The 13,835-nt window shown below is 45.5% G+C and overlaps 1 long non-coding RNA gene across 2 annotated transcripts; it reads left to right on the top strand.

The window, feature by feature from the left end:
• Positions 1-9,743: 9,743 nt before the first annotated feature.
• On the top strand, positions 9,744-10,251 carry LOC117186644. Of its 2 annotated transcripts, none has more exons than XR_004471622.1 (2): positions 9,744-9,866; positions 9,932-10,251. It is a non-coding gene; the product is annotated as an uncharacterized LOC117186644 (long non-coding RNA). The 2 variants fall into 2 exon arrangements; XR_004471623.1 differs by having other exon boundaries at positions 9,747-9,866; positions 9,992-10,251.
• Positions 10,252-13,835: the final 3,584 nt, after the last annotated feature.

The raw sequence follows: 13,835 nt of genomic DNA, 5'->3' as shown, positions 1-13,835 counted from the left end.
TGCGACGATGGCGACGGTGGCGACCACATGAACCACAAAAAGAACAAAGCCTTAAGCTGCGACCTGGGCCCACGGAGAGGGGGAGGCTATGCGCTGGGCGCTGGGCGCCGGGAAGGTCGTGTGTTTAACCAGTCAAAGTCACGTGTCAAATAAAATGTCAGCAAAACAATTGAGTTATTTATACGAGCATCGGCATCGGCATCAGCCCGGAGGCGGCAGGGCGGCTGGGCGTTTAATTTTAGCCACTCCCCGAGGACGTGGCCGGAGGAGCGTGTGCGGAGCATTTAAAAATCCATTGGCGGTCATTCGACTAAAGCCGGGAGTTACTTTGTCAGCCCCGGCGGCTCAAGTGTTGAGTTCATTGCAATGCTTGCTGGGAGACCGGGTGCTGGAGGCCCAAACAATTGACACGTGCCTCGCCGCTGCCGCTGCCGCTGCCGCATCCTGCAGGATGTGCCGTATTGGTGTCTTTGCTAAATGATTTTCTAGTTGCCAGGCAGCAGCAGGATTAGCCGATGACGGGCGTGTCGTAGGTTAGCACGACCAGTTCTGAATCCCGAGTGCGGAGTCCTGAATCCCGAGTAATGCCCTAAGCCGAGATGCTCAATTGAAACGAAAATTATATTTGCACAGGCCCTGCCGCTCCTGCCACTCCTGCCGCTGCTGTTGATGTCGCTGGCCCTGGGCCTTGGTGGGAGCATCCTTTTCGGCTCTGGCTTGGGCTCTGGCTGCTAAGCAAACACAAATAAAGACCTTTGATGTGAATTTATTGGCAATTGCCAGAGATGAAGATGGCTACAAAGGGGAAGGTTCAGGGGGAGGGAGATGAGTTCGAGGGCAGGGCAGACAAGGCAAAGGCGTGAGAAATATCCATAGGAAAATTTGCACAACAAATGTTTATGAATTTTTGTGGCCCGAATAGATGCATAAATAATGCATGTGCGGCCGAATGGCCATTGAATATGAAATCCAAGTGCGAATGCCTCCTGCATTTATATGCGCATAAATAAGGTTAAATATTCCGATCAGCCTTGGCATTGACATGACATTGCCAGGGCCAGGGCGTGTTTCAAGTGTTTCATTGTAATGTTTTTCATTTAAAAGGCCCCCATCTCTGGGACAAAACCTCAAAGTCACTCGACTGCCTGCCACATTGGAAATTATGAATGGCAGCCGGAGACGACAACTTTCGAGGGTGTCATAATATGAGATATGGCTCTCCAGCCCCAGCTCCAGCTCCAGCTCCAGCTCCATATACATTACAAACTCATTCCTCTGAATGGCATAAATTATGTAAATGCAAGCTGGGAAAGCTGTCTCAATCTCCAACTCATTCCCATTCCCCATCTCAATCCCAATCCCGATCCCAGTCCCTTGGCCAGTTACTACAAGTATTAGTGCATGCCGGGGCCGGGGCCGGGGCCGGGGCCGGGGTCCTCGGTCCATTAGGCTTACCACACGCGCCCAAAACCAGGCCCAAAGTGTAGCCAGGCCTGGTCCACACCCGGCCCACACCTCGCGCCGCCACACCATACCACAGCCAGCCCCCTCCCACCACAGTCCACGCCCACTGCTCGGAAATTTCGACAACATGTTGCGGGCCCGACAAAAAAGGTCAACATTTTACGGTTGATTAAAGTGCGCCAGGCTGCTGCTGCTGCTGTTGCTGGCTCTTCTGCTGCTCCTCGAACCGCTTCGGGCTTCCAAATTGTTGAAATATTTAATGAAGTGCATAAAAATAATTTACAAAAATATTTCATGCATTTCGGTTGAAAAAGATTAAACATGTATTTCGGTTTTTGTTGCCCATTTTTGTCAAATATTTTTTATACAATTTATTTGTAAAACCGCCGAAGGGCAATTTGCGCATTTTTGTTAATGGAAATTGTTTAAATGGCTTCAAGTATTTGCTCAAATAGACTGCTGCTGCTGCTGCTGCTGCTGCTGCTCCTCAAAAGCTGGTTGGAGATTTTCGGAATCGGTCTGGGCTCTGGTCTGGCCCGGCCGAAGGCCGCGGAGTGTACGCCTAATTGAGTGAGGGAAAAAAGGAGACACAAAAGGTCAACTTTTTTAGCATGCACCCAGAACTCTCTCCTGCTTTCTCTCATCCTTCTTTCAAACTCAGTTGAGTATGGTACACGACTGTGGTCCCATCCCGAACGGCTTCGTTGGGCTTGGGTCTTTTTATTAGAACAAAAAATATTTCAATTATTTCCCGGACTAAGCCTTGCCGGACTTAGCAAGGTGTTAATTTGGCTAATTTCATTGCGGGCACACATATTTCGAATTATTTCATATAAAACAATTTGCGAGCGAAAGGCTTTCACCGAAAGCAACCCTCGAGAATAGCACCAACACTATTACAGCCCTGTCTAACCTTGATGGAAGGTATATCTGAAAGTGAGAATTGTCTGTTACTCTTACTTAATATCTAAAAATCTAGAATGCACATTTATTGGCTTGCTATTGTATCTTAATAGGGCTATTGGAGGTTTTTTATGAAGAAAGATAGATCGAAGCCCCCAATCGTATTCTAATTGAGGCGGAGGAAAAGATTATAAGGGTTCAAACTAACAACTAACTAACTATTTTACTTTGGTACTAGGCACATCGGAAACACGACGACCCAACAATTTTGTATATAGTAGAGAGATATGCGAAACGCCCATGCTTGTTCTCGGATAATAAGAGCGATCACTTTTGGTGACTCCGTACTAGTCGGCAGTTGACAAACTGTCCGGCATGAGGAGGCCAATCCCAGTATCAGCCGCAGCCACATCCACATCGGCGTTGACATAACCACCCGGCCGTGCGCAGCCTCCATCCCAGCCGGGATTCGACCTTCGGTGGCTGTTGCAAGAACAAGCCGCATCGTAAAAAGCATAACGAAAGCAGGCCACGCAGGGTATAAATGACGAGGCTGATTCAGCGGCACAGGAAACGGGGCGGGGGCGGATCATGAGTTGGCAACAAGGGTGGCAGCCAGCAGCTTGTTGGACAAGTGGCGTCCTTGTTGATTGTTGCAAGTGTTGCTTTTTGTTGGAAGGATTTTATGGCGCAGAAAATTGAATGATTGATCGGAGAAATAGGCGCAACTAATTAATTTCCGTGTGTCGCAATAGGGTGTGGAAGGGGCGTGGCTGCAACGCTGATATCGAACCGGTGGCCACCTGCAACAAGGGACAAACCAGCCGCAGAGCTCGGCCAGTGGCAAGGAACAGGACTCGAAGGCAACCAAAAATTATATTCACTCATCGGTGTGCATTTCATTTGCATAATTTTCAACTTAATTTTAATGACTTCATCGGGAAATGGAAGTGGGGATGGAGATGGTGATGGCGAAGGCGAAGGCAATGAGCTGTGCGTGGATTTCACACGTGTGCGACATTTTTTGAGCTTTGCGGTGGCTGATAAACTTGCCACGCCCTCCGACCGCCGTGGCACCGTTGCGAGCAGCCACCGCAATGCCACTTTTTGCGGTTCTCTTCATTTTTGTCATTAACTTACGGCACTCCTTCCAACCTTTCCGGTAACGCCCCCGCCACGTGGGCAATAACACATCGGAGGAGAGCTAGAAGTCTATGCCAAATTGTAGTTTTCCTCCAGGATTTTGGCTCCAGACTCAGTCACACGCCAACTAATTTATTCATGACATCATCATTAAGATGTCACGGCGCCTGGGAAGCCTTTGAAGCTGCCGTCGCTCACCTGCAACCGAGTATTTACCTAATCGGGGCTCCGGCTGAGCTTTTTCTTTGCCTACCAAGTTTCCTTCGAGTTTCCGCTCCTCTTGCTTATGTTTATTCTGCTCTGAGCCGGGGGAACTACTTTGTTTATGTTGCCGTCTTTCGAGGAGGCTTTACGACGACTTACACGAGCTCCTCCTGGAGCTGGGGTTCTTCTATGAATTTTAATGAGAGCAACATTAAGAATCGTGTGGGGTTCTGGTTCCGTGCCCCTGTGCTCATGCGGAGTTGAGTTCTGTTCCGTGACTGTTTAATGCTGGCATCGAATAACTTTACTATGACTCTTTTTATACCCGATTTTCAAAGAGTACGGGGGTATATCAGATTTGCGGTGCAAGTGGATGTGTGTAACACCCAGAAGGTAGCGTTTCCGACCCCATAAAGTGCATATATTCTTGATCAGCATCAAAACCCAAGTCGATAGAGCTATGTCTGACTGTCTGTCTATAGACTATAAAACACCAAACTAATGTACAGACTTCTGTGACACTGCATCCAGTTTGTTTCCAAACTGTGTCACGCCCCCTTAGGCCTCCATAAATGGCGAAAATCTGTGGCATCCAGCATTTTGACGATAGGTGAAAACAAAGAACCCAGAATCATAGATAATGACCGTATCTACCAGAATCAGAATCTGCCGAATCTGGCTTAGATCGGATCATTATTATATTCCACGCGCTTACTCATTCCCCCCTCTCTTACACACTCTTCCTGGTGAAGTGTGAGCCATCTGGCGGAGGGAAGCGAGATAGCAACACACATACTGATTAGGTATCGGGTATAAATGAAGATGATTTTATTTACTTTTAATAGACATCATGCTTTGAAACATCAACTAGAGTTTTGTCTCTTCTCTTCTTCCCGCATTTCTATATAAAAATATCGATTGATCTGCAACGGAATGATTGGGTTTTGAGTCTGATTAGCTGATTCTTATGATTGATAATTAAACGTTTTCGCAGAATGCTCTCTGCCATCAGAATCGTTAAGAGTTGAGTGCATCGCAGATGTGTTGAAGACGTGCTCACGGATATCCCGTAACCTTCATTTCCATATCCAGCTGAACAATTTGACCATTTTCCTTTCCCTTTGACAGCCGATTCTGAAGTCCAGCGGGTAATTAACTTTGCAGCACTTGCAGTGGCAGTGGCAATGAACCGAATAGCAGGAAGTGCAGAAGCCCGCTTGTGGCATATGATGTGCACTACACGCAGCTTTTTGTGGTGGGCTTGGCACGGGCAAATATGTCCTTGCCTGCCGGGCCGTGGTCAAACGTTGAAATGTCAACAATGGCTAACGTCACTGGCGCTGGCTCTGGATCTGGCTCTGACACTGATGACATGCGTGCAAAGCCAGTCTGCACTTCATCATTGCTGCCACTACTCCCACTCCCCCTCCCACTCCCACTCTCAGTCCCGCTTTAAATGAGAGTCCGAGTCGGATACCGATACGGAATCGCAAAAAGGCGCAAATTTACATATACATTGACTGAATGATGGCCCTGGGCTCTCAGGGACATGGTCATGGACATGAACATGGACACTGACTGGTCTGATTGATTCCGAATGCCTGCGACTGTGTCTGTGCGGGAACTGGGAGTCGGAGTGGAAGTAGAAGTAGAAGTGGTAGTGGTAGTGCCAGTGGGTGTTATCGGGCCGCTGGCAACGACAACGACAACGACAACGACGGCGACGACGACGACGACTCTTGCGTAAAAACCACGAAACATATTTGGTTTGTCATTGGATGCAATGGAGCATACACTGCAGTGGGTAAGGGATGGGACTGTGAAGAGCCTGCGACAGGGCCTGGGCCCTAGATCGGTGGCGCTCCGATGTGGGCATTGGGGCTAGCCGATGAAGCGCCCAAAAGTAACCAGCCATATTGACATTGGACGCACGCTCTACCCGGTACGTGTCCGTAATGTGCTAGTGTGTGTTTGTTTCTTTTCATGTTCGTACGTGCATGACAAGTGGAGCCTCAATTGGTTGTCCTGCCACACACACACACACATACACACTGCTTCGCACTGATGTCATGTTGATTTTTTGCACTGGTCACACTGGCTTCCTTTGGTCCCCTGCTCTCCACCTCTCCAGCTCTCCAGCTCTGCACTCATCCCTGTCCTGTTGTTTGTGTCATTTGCCTGCCATGCGGTTGTGCGAGTGTGTGTTTAAGTGTCTTTCTCTGTCTCTCGCTCTTTCTCTCTCTCTGTCTTTTCGGCGTTCGAGTAGGTGTGTGTGTGTGTGCGCTTTCATATCCTTGTGTGCATGCATGTGGTGTGCTGCAATGTCCTTGTGCAAACTTCCCGCACTTTGTCGTTGTCGCTGTCGCTGTCGTTTTTGTTGTCGTTGTCGTTGGCCCTTTATCGTTTCCTTGTCCTGCCCGTCTCCCTATCCCTAGCCATATCCCTATCCGTATCGTTATCCCTCATCCCTGTTTTCCTGTTTTTCCTTATTTTTTCCGCTGCGACTGCGCCTGCAACAACTGCAGCATATTGGCAAAACAGTAGTTTGGTTCCTCTTTGCCACATTTTCCGTTTTTTAATAACCGCTCCGTTCTTAGATACGGCCCTCGAATACAGTTTGGGTTTCGTTTCTAACCCTCGACTACGGGCTGGGCCTTTTGTGGTCACTCTGAATAGATGGGGAAGTCGACATTTTTTTGTCTATGCCGTTTGCGTTTTTTCTTGTGGTTGCTTCCAGCATCTGCATCTGCAGCAGTATTGGTCGAAGCAAGTCCTGCTGTGACCCTTCTGTTGTTCAAAGTTTGCGATGTGCACAACCTGGTGGAGTTCTACCGAATAGTGAGATGTCGATTGCTTTGTTGCTGCCTGCCTCCTGCTGCCTCCAAATTCATGGAGTAGATCCTTTAAAGTTTTCGTTATTTAATTAAACCACATAAATTTCGATTATTTTGATGCCACTTATTCATGGATCTTCGAGTTACTTGCTTTCCCACATACTCGTTCAACGAGCACTTGTCCTTAAGGACTACACATGTCAGACCCGAACAACTTGAACTCCTGATTAGCTCTCAGCATTTATTATCGCTGCGATCAGCATCGAAAGCGACACATCAAGTGCCCGGCCCTTCGCTCAATTGCACCGAGGGGCAAATATCCGAGTATCTGTATCTGTATCTGTATATCTGTAAGCGATATCTGTCAATAAAAAACTCCCATGGGCACACAAAACACACTTGAAACGTGGCAGCGCGTGTCGCTACTTAATTGTTGAACATTTTGTAACATTTTGCCGAGATTAGCATCGCAAAGGCTGGCGTAGCGGACGTAGGGAGGCGGTCTTTGCAAGTCAAACAGGTCCTCAGACTGGGGGACTGGGACCATGTAGAGCCGAGTCGTCCTCCGCGGGTAGTTTGTTTGTTGCTGTTGCTGTTGCGATTGTGATGCGCGGATAATCCCCGGCGAGGCACGTGAGCGCTGTTTGTTCATTGTTTGTTTGTTTGTTCGCCCGCTGGCCAATCTCTTTGCCCCTCGTCCGCGCGAAGGTGTAATATGTTAAAGGCCAAGGATGGGATCGACCAAGGCAACGGGAGAGCGCGTGCTTTGGCCACGCGGCACAGATTTTTCACATGGATAAGCTCTGCCTTTCCCTGCACAATTTCCCACTTCTTGTTTCCCATTCGCGGGTCAGAACTCTGCACAACTTTGAAGTTTGCCAGATTCGCGTTGGCTACTTTTCCACCGAATTCGTTTGGGTATATACAGTGAACACACCCCTTTTCATTCATTCGTCAAGAGGTATGCCCCAAAACAGGGCCACAGATATTGACTGATACAATAATACGCCAAGTGCTCGAGATACAGACTACAAGAAACTTTAAATTTCGGGCTCACATCTGATAGATAAGACCTTAGAACAACCTGATAAATGTGATCGCTGGACTGGACTTCCTCGAAACAAAGGAGCCGCGATCATTCTATACATTTATTCAGGTCGCTTTATAGATGATATAGTGGTGATCTCTAGTTTCAGGCATGGCAGCCACAAATGATGGAGAGATCGTTTAAAACAAATTAGATTTAGCGTATTTTACTTGTATCTGTACTACTATAATGATTTCTTTTGAGATGAGCTTTCACTGTAGACTTGCGTTCTCGTATTCCTGTTAGTCGTCATTCCGTTCAGCATTCTGGCATGTCCCTATGACCACTATCGTGTTGTTTCTATAGATATTCTTGTACTATATGTATCTGAACGAGTGTGTGTGTGTGTGTGTGTGTTTGGCCCGTACTCGTATTGGTGTGGTACAATTTTGGCAGCTAGCTTTTTTTTCCTTCTAATATTTTTGGCGACTGCTGCCGCTTTTTGCGCAGCCATTTTGTTGGCTTTGCAGCTGCCATGACACTTTCCCCACTCTCCTCCCTCTCTCTCTCTCTCTCTCTCTCTTTCTTGCCCCGTCTTTGGCGTTCCACTCCTCGATCCGAGCCGCATTTTTCGCTGGCATCGCATTTTTTCTCCTACTCGCTTTTTGCCACTATCCCGGCTGCTGGTGCTGCCAAAAACCATATCCTGGCCGCTATTTGCTCTCCTCGATTTCTATTTGCGCCCTGGGCGCCCATGTGCAGGCTAGTGTGCGTGTGTATCTGTGTGTATTTCTAAGTATGCCGAGCATGTAGCTTTTGGTATTTATGACTATTGTCGGAAAGCAAATATTTGTCTGCAGCGCATAAAAACAACAGTTAAGCGAACGGGCTACGTAAACGGAATATGTATGAGATGGCCATTGTGTATGTGAGTATCTGTGTGAGTCCTGTATGTGTATTTGTATTTCCTGCCGGCCCCGTGCCTCTGCCAGTGCCTCCTGCCCTTTATCCTTGCTGGATATAATAAAAACAACTACCACAACTGCACACGGACATACATAGGACGCAGGACGTCGGACATTGGACATTGGACTGTCGACATCGGAAACTACTGCCAAAAGTGACGTTTCTGGCTCGGTATTTTTTTTTTATTGTTTATTCACTCTTGGTCAGTATTTTTATGCTCCTGCATTTTTATGCTGACCTCAAGCTGGTTCCGCTTTTATAGCCGCTTGTCCATTGGCTCTCTAGCTCCTCGATGGCTCCCGGCTCTAGTGGAGTTGGAGCTAGGAAGTACTTGGTTGGCTAGCCACCACACAATTCGTTATGGCAGGGGGGCCGATGAAGACTAAGACTTCCATAGAATAGAGAAAGTACAAAAGGAAGGCAGGCTAGACCCTGCAAAGTAAGGATCAATTTTTAACATAATCCCTATTCTAAAAATGATCATTGTACCTCTATAATACAATATACAATACAAAGAGCATAGTACAAAAAGACGTCCATGTTTCAGTTAAATCTTCGCGCTTTAAATTAAAACAGTGAAATTGAAAAGAATTCACTTTTATTAAAATATGTTTAAAAAAGTGTTTTTACTATGACCCATATTTTCTCTAACTATAAAGTACTTTAAAATAAATAAACCAAATCCGAAAATATTTATCTTTTGAGTAATTCTCACTCTCGAAAAAAATCTTTTGGTATTTTAAAATTTCACGGCTTTTTTTCTGGGTGTATCTTTTTTATGGTATGATCACCTCCGACAAAGTTTGCGTTAGTATTCGATTAACCATTACACTAACTGGTTTATGTAAACAAGAATTAATTTCAATGGAAAGATTCCTGTTTTAGTTGGAATACTCCCAATGAAGCTATAGGAAATTATTATATGATTATGTAATACAAACATATAAACATACCTGCCTGCATTTTAAGGTCATACCATTCCCTCGATTTTCTATATATTGCAAGAGATGGCACTACACCCAAGTAAGTTTCGATTCGCCAAACAATCCGCAATCCAATACAAATCTTGTAGCAAAATACAGTAGTTATCTTTTATTGCTATAACCATTTAAGGATTTTATAGTCCGTTGACGAATACAAATTAAACAAATAAAATTCCAGTCAAAGTAGGCCATGAAATAATTTGTTTTGCCTTTGCCTTTACATTTCCTATTTTATTTTAGTCTCAAGCAGACGTCGACACGTTCACAGTTAAATTTCTCAGTAATTCGTTATGATTTCTGGGAAAACACAGTCAACACAAACTCGCAAAACAGAATTTCGAGGTAAGTTGTCTGAAAATCTCTCCTCTAAGTCACCTTTGATTCTTGTGTCAATTTTTTTGATACAGAAACACCACCCCCAACACAAGTGGATTGAATCTACGGGATTCGATAAAGCGCATAGGTAGGCCCGTCATGACACTGATGGAGGTACAGAGCAGAAGCTGAAGGACGCCTTACTGTGAAGGCAACTCTTGATGCTGCTATCCGCTTGGGATACCTGCGGACCCACCACGCTACGATGACGATGACGATACAGCGGTGGATCGTTCAAACGCAATGATCTTCGATGTTGGCGAGACTAGACTACTTATCTCGACACTTTTTTGTCGGTTTGAGTTGGTTGTGCGTGGCTCGGAATCATAATTAATTACTGAGAAACATTTAATGAGCGAATTTTTATGCAATTCTGCGCATGTATCTTAGGTGTCAGATATGAAAGAACAACCGTTGTAGGACAATAGAAGGGACTCGCGCCCGGTCTCAAAGCACGGCTACCAAGTCTGCCAGTGGCCATACGTTTCACATTTTGACCACTAAGAACCGCAATACAGGTGTCCTCGCATTCCAGCCACGCCCCAAAATGTGCGCCATCTGTATGCGAAAGAAGCGAAAATTGCGAAAACATTTGAAATTTATTTCGGTTTATTTTAAATGTTAGTTCAAAACTAAAACATGATTAAACATTTTGAGCTTGTCTCCGCCTGTGATTTCGTTCTCATCGTGCAATTGCGACATGCTCACACGCACATTTTCGTTACACAAAAACAAAAACATTCGCAAAAACGGTAGAGTTGTCTGCTCAACCACAAACACCGTGGCAACTGATTTATATATATCTGAGTATAGATATAAATTTCGAATTATATTTAGAGATAGTTTCATTGCCCTCGCGCCCATGCTTTCATCAATATATGTACATAGTTCATACAACATACAACCCACGCAGCCATTACGAATACGAGAATACTTTCGGTATTTGTCGTCATTGATTTCACACTAAACAAACCTCGAAATTGTTCCCAAGGGCAGAACGCGCAAACATAGGGCCAGATTGAAATGACAACTTTTAGTATCGGAGATTGGCCATGAAGTACGGTTAACGATTGCGACTGGGCGGACACAGATGCGATCCGTACCGACTGTGCGGCCCAAAGCAATTTGTGTAAATATTGAAACGTTTGCGCCGCCAGTACTAAAGTCGAAATCAGAGATTGTGCGGCCGATTGGAGTTGCTGAACCGATTACGGGAACAAGGGTGAGGGCGAGGGCGAGGACGATGGCATAGGCGATGCCAATGAAGATGGAAAAGGGTGGTTAGCCCTCGGAACTTTGGTGAGGGGTCCGCTTGTGTGAAGCCGATGTATGTGCTCCTTACCATTATGTTGATGCGATACGAACTACATAGGTACTTGCAAAGGTTGATCCGAATCTGAATAGATTTTCCCACCCATCTATTGCCATAGCTTTTTGGGCTGACAATAGGCAAAAGGCAAAGTTCACACCAATTCTGGGTGAGTCCGGGGAAACAGAACGACTAATGACTGACCACTGAACCAAGAAATGCGCAAAATTCAAATATTTTCCAAATTAAACTTAAAACACTTTGCTTGTTTTGCGGATGGGGATGGCCGCCCGCCCAATTTGTTGCTCTCCGTTTTTGGCAAAAACTCTCTTTACACTTGACTTCAAATCGCTCAAAGGACGCGTTTTATGCGTTTGCGTTTTTGGCCAAAACGGAAAAAAATCATCTGAAGCGAAAGAGCACCGATGGGGCAACAGGGAAGGAACGGGCGAAGAAGCAGGAGCAAGCAGAGAGAGAGAGAGACTCGGGTCTACGGGTATTTGTTGGGTTACGCATCAAAGCCCCCGTATGAAAAATGGCCAAAGCGCGATACGCCAAATTGAAAGCAAGAAAAATATGGCTGAAATGTTGCTTTTTCAAACGCCCAAATGGCTGGTCCATGACGATGATGCCGATGGGAATTGGTGTGGAAACAGAGATGGGGATGGTGCCGGTGACGACGATGATGGCGATGGCGATGGCGATGGCGATGATGGCAAGCCTGCAACTGACGATGGCTCCCTGCCAATGATGAATGCGCCCAAAGCCCGTTCGCGCTCACATTCCGCGCTCTCAACGCAAATGAAATTGGAAAATGTTCTGGCTAGCAAAAAGAAAATTCTACCCCACAGAGGAAGGGCCTGCGCGGCGGGATCCACGACTAGGAAAATGAAAAATAGTCAAGCAGAAGCAGCACGCAAACAATTTTAGGGGTCATCGATGCTATGTGGCACAGTGCTCTGGCCACCATGCAACATTTACAGAAACCATAAAGAGAACTTACTTTTTCGGGGACTAATGAAAATTAAAAGGTACGAGTGTTTTTCGTTCATTAATTTTATAATTAAATGTCAAGGAAATTTTTCATAATAAAAATCATTTTATTTTAATTTGTACTGCATTTAAAATAAATGAAGAATGGATCGTAAAATTGTTGTTTCAGTTTTCTTGTTGCCATATCAAAAGCTTTCTTAGTAGTACAAACGATCAGGAACTCACATTATCTAATGGGGTTTCCCTTAAACCATTAATTTCTAACGGTTGTTTCTCTTCTTTTTTATTAACTCGAATAAATTTGAGCTTCAACGTATGTAAATATGTAAAATAGACAAAAAACAAATTACTTACGAGCAAAAAATATTGCATTGTGGCAACTGTTTCTTGGGAAAAATACAAGTAATACAAAATTGGTGTACAATCTGAGAGCACTGATTGAAATTATTATATACAATTAAAAGACTTAAATCAGTCAAATATATATAGGTCTTAATCGCTTAAAAATCTGCCACTGGAACCTGAAATTTTGGACTAATATTCTGGAAAACTGATTCTCGATGGCTGGGAAGCACAGTAGAGAGTACTTCGGATGCTGGCCATTTGAAAATATAAGTTTTATGGTTTATGCTGGGCGGCGCCAAACACGCGTGAGATGGGGGCATGGCATCCCTTTCTGGCCCAGGAACCAGCACCTCCCTCCCGGAACCCATCGCCAACATCCCCATCACTGGCAGCTGAGCAATTTACTGCCGCTTCAGTGGACGCCAAATGAATATTGGTTTCGGTTTGGCCGACTGGGGTTCTGCTCGTATTTGATTTTGGCTTTAGCGTATTGCCAATATTTGTATTTGTCTTTGGCGTTGTCGTCGCCCGAAACTTCAAAGTATCATTTTCATTTTGACACAGCCCCTGGGAAGGGACAGAGCCAGACTCAAAGCACAGTAGAGCAAGGGCGTTTAAATAGAACGTTTTGCAGAGCTGGGATCGAGGAATTGGGGGTCATATTGCGACCACAGTCGATCGGATCCCCCAAGAACCAAACGAAAAGTTCACACCGTGAAAATTTGTTTATTATTTCGCTGAAATATCCAAGTGAAGATCAAATTTGATTGCCACTTAGATCCGGATTGAAACTCAGTTCAATGCTGAGATTCACATAAACATTTGGTCCGTCCTTTAGCCGGAACGAAACTCATTCAATGCTGATTATAAACAAACCCCGGAAAGCTGCAAAAAGACCAAAATACAAAGGCAAATAAACCACAACAGCCAATAATAAACAGGACAGAGCAACGGCCAGATCTGAAGTTCGAATCGGAGTGAGAGCAGCCATGGGAGTCACCGTTCCCATCCCACGACACGAGCAGAAGAGCCAGACATGAGAGGTGCGGGACCCGGGACAAGAGCCAACAGCACGAAAATTGACATTAAACAAACAGGGATATTACTCAGGGTCCTCAAGGAGGCGAGGGAAAGACGATATTCAAAACTAAATTGAGCACATGCTGGGCCACTTCACAGATACAAACTCCACTTGAGGTTCAGCCGGAGAGTCCCAGTCCCAGTTCCATTCCCATTCCCAGTTTCGAGGCTCAACCTCTGGTCTCAACCAATCTCTGTTCTGCGTGACT

This window comes from Drosophila miranda, chromosome XR (genome assembly GCF_003369915.1).
Source record: "Drosophila miranda strain MSH22 chromosome XR, D.miranda_PacBio2.1, whole genome shotgun sequence".
NCBI classification, from domain to species: Eukaryota; Metazoa; Arthropoda; class Insecta; order Diptera; family Drosophilidae; genus Drosophila; species Drosophila miranda.
The sequence above is the reverse complement of the archived record's forward strand: the minus strand, read 5'-3'. Positions and strand labels throughout refer to the sequence as shown.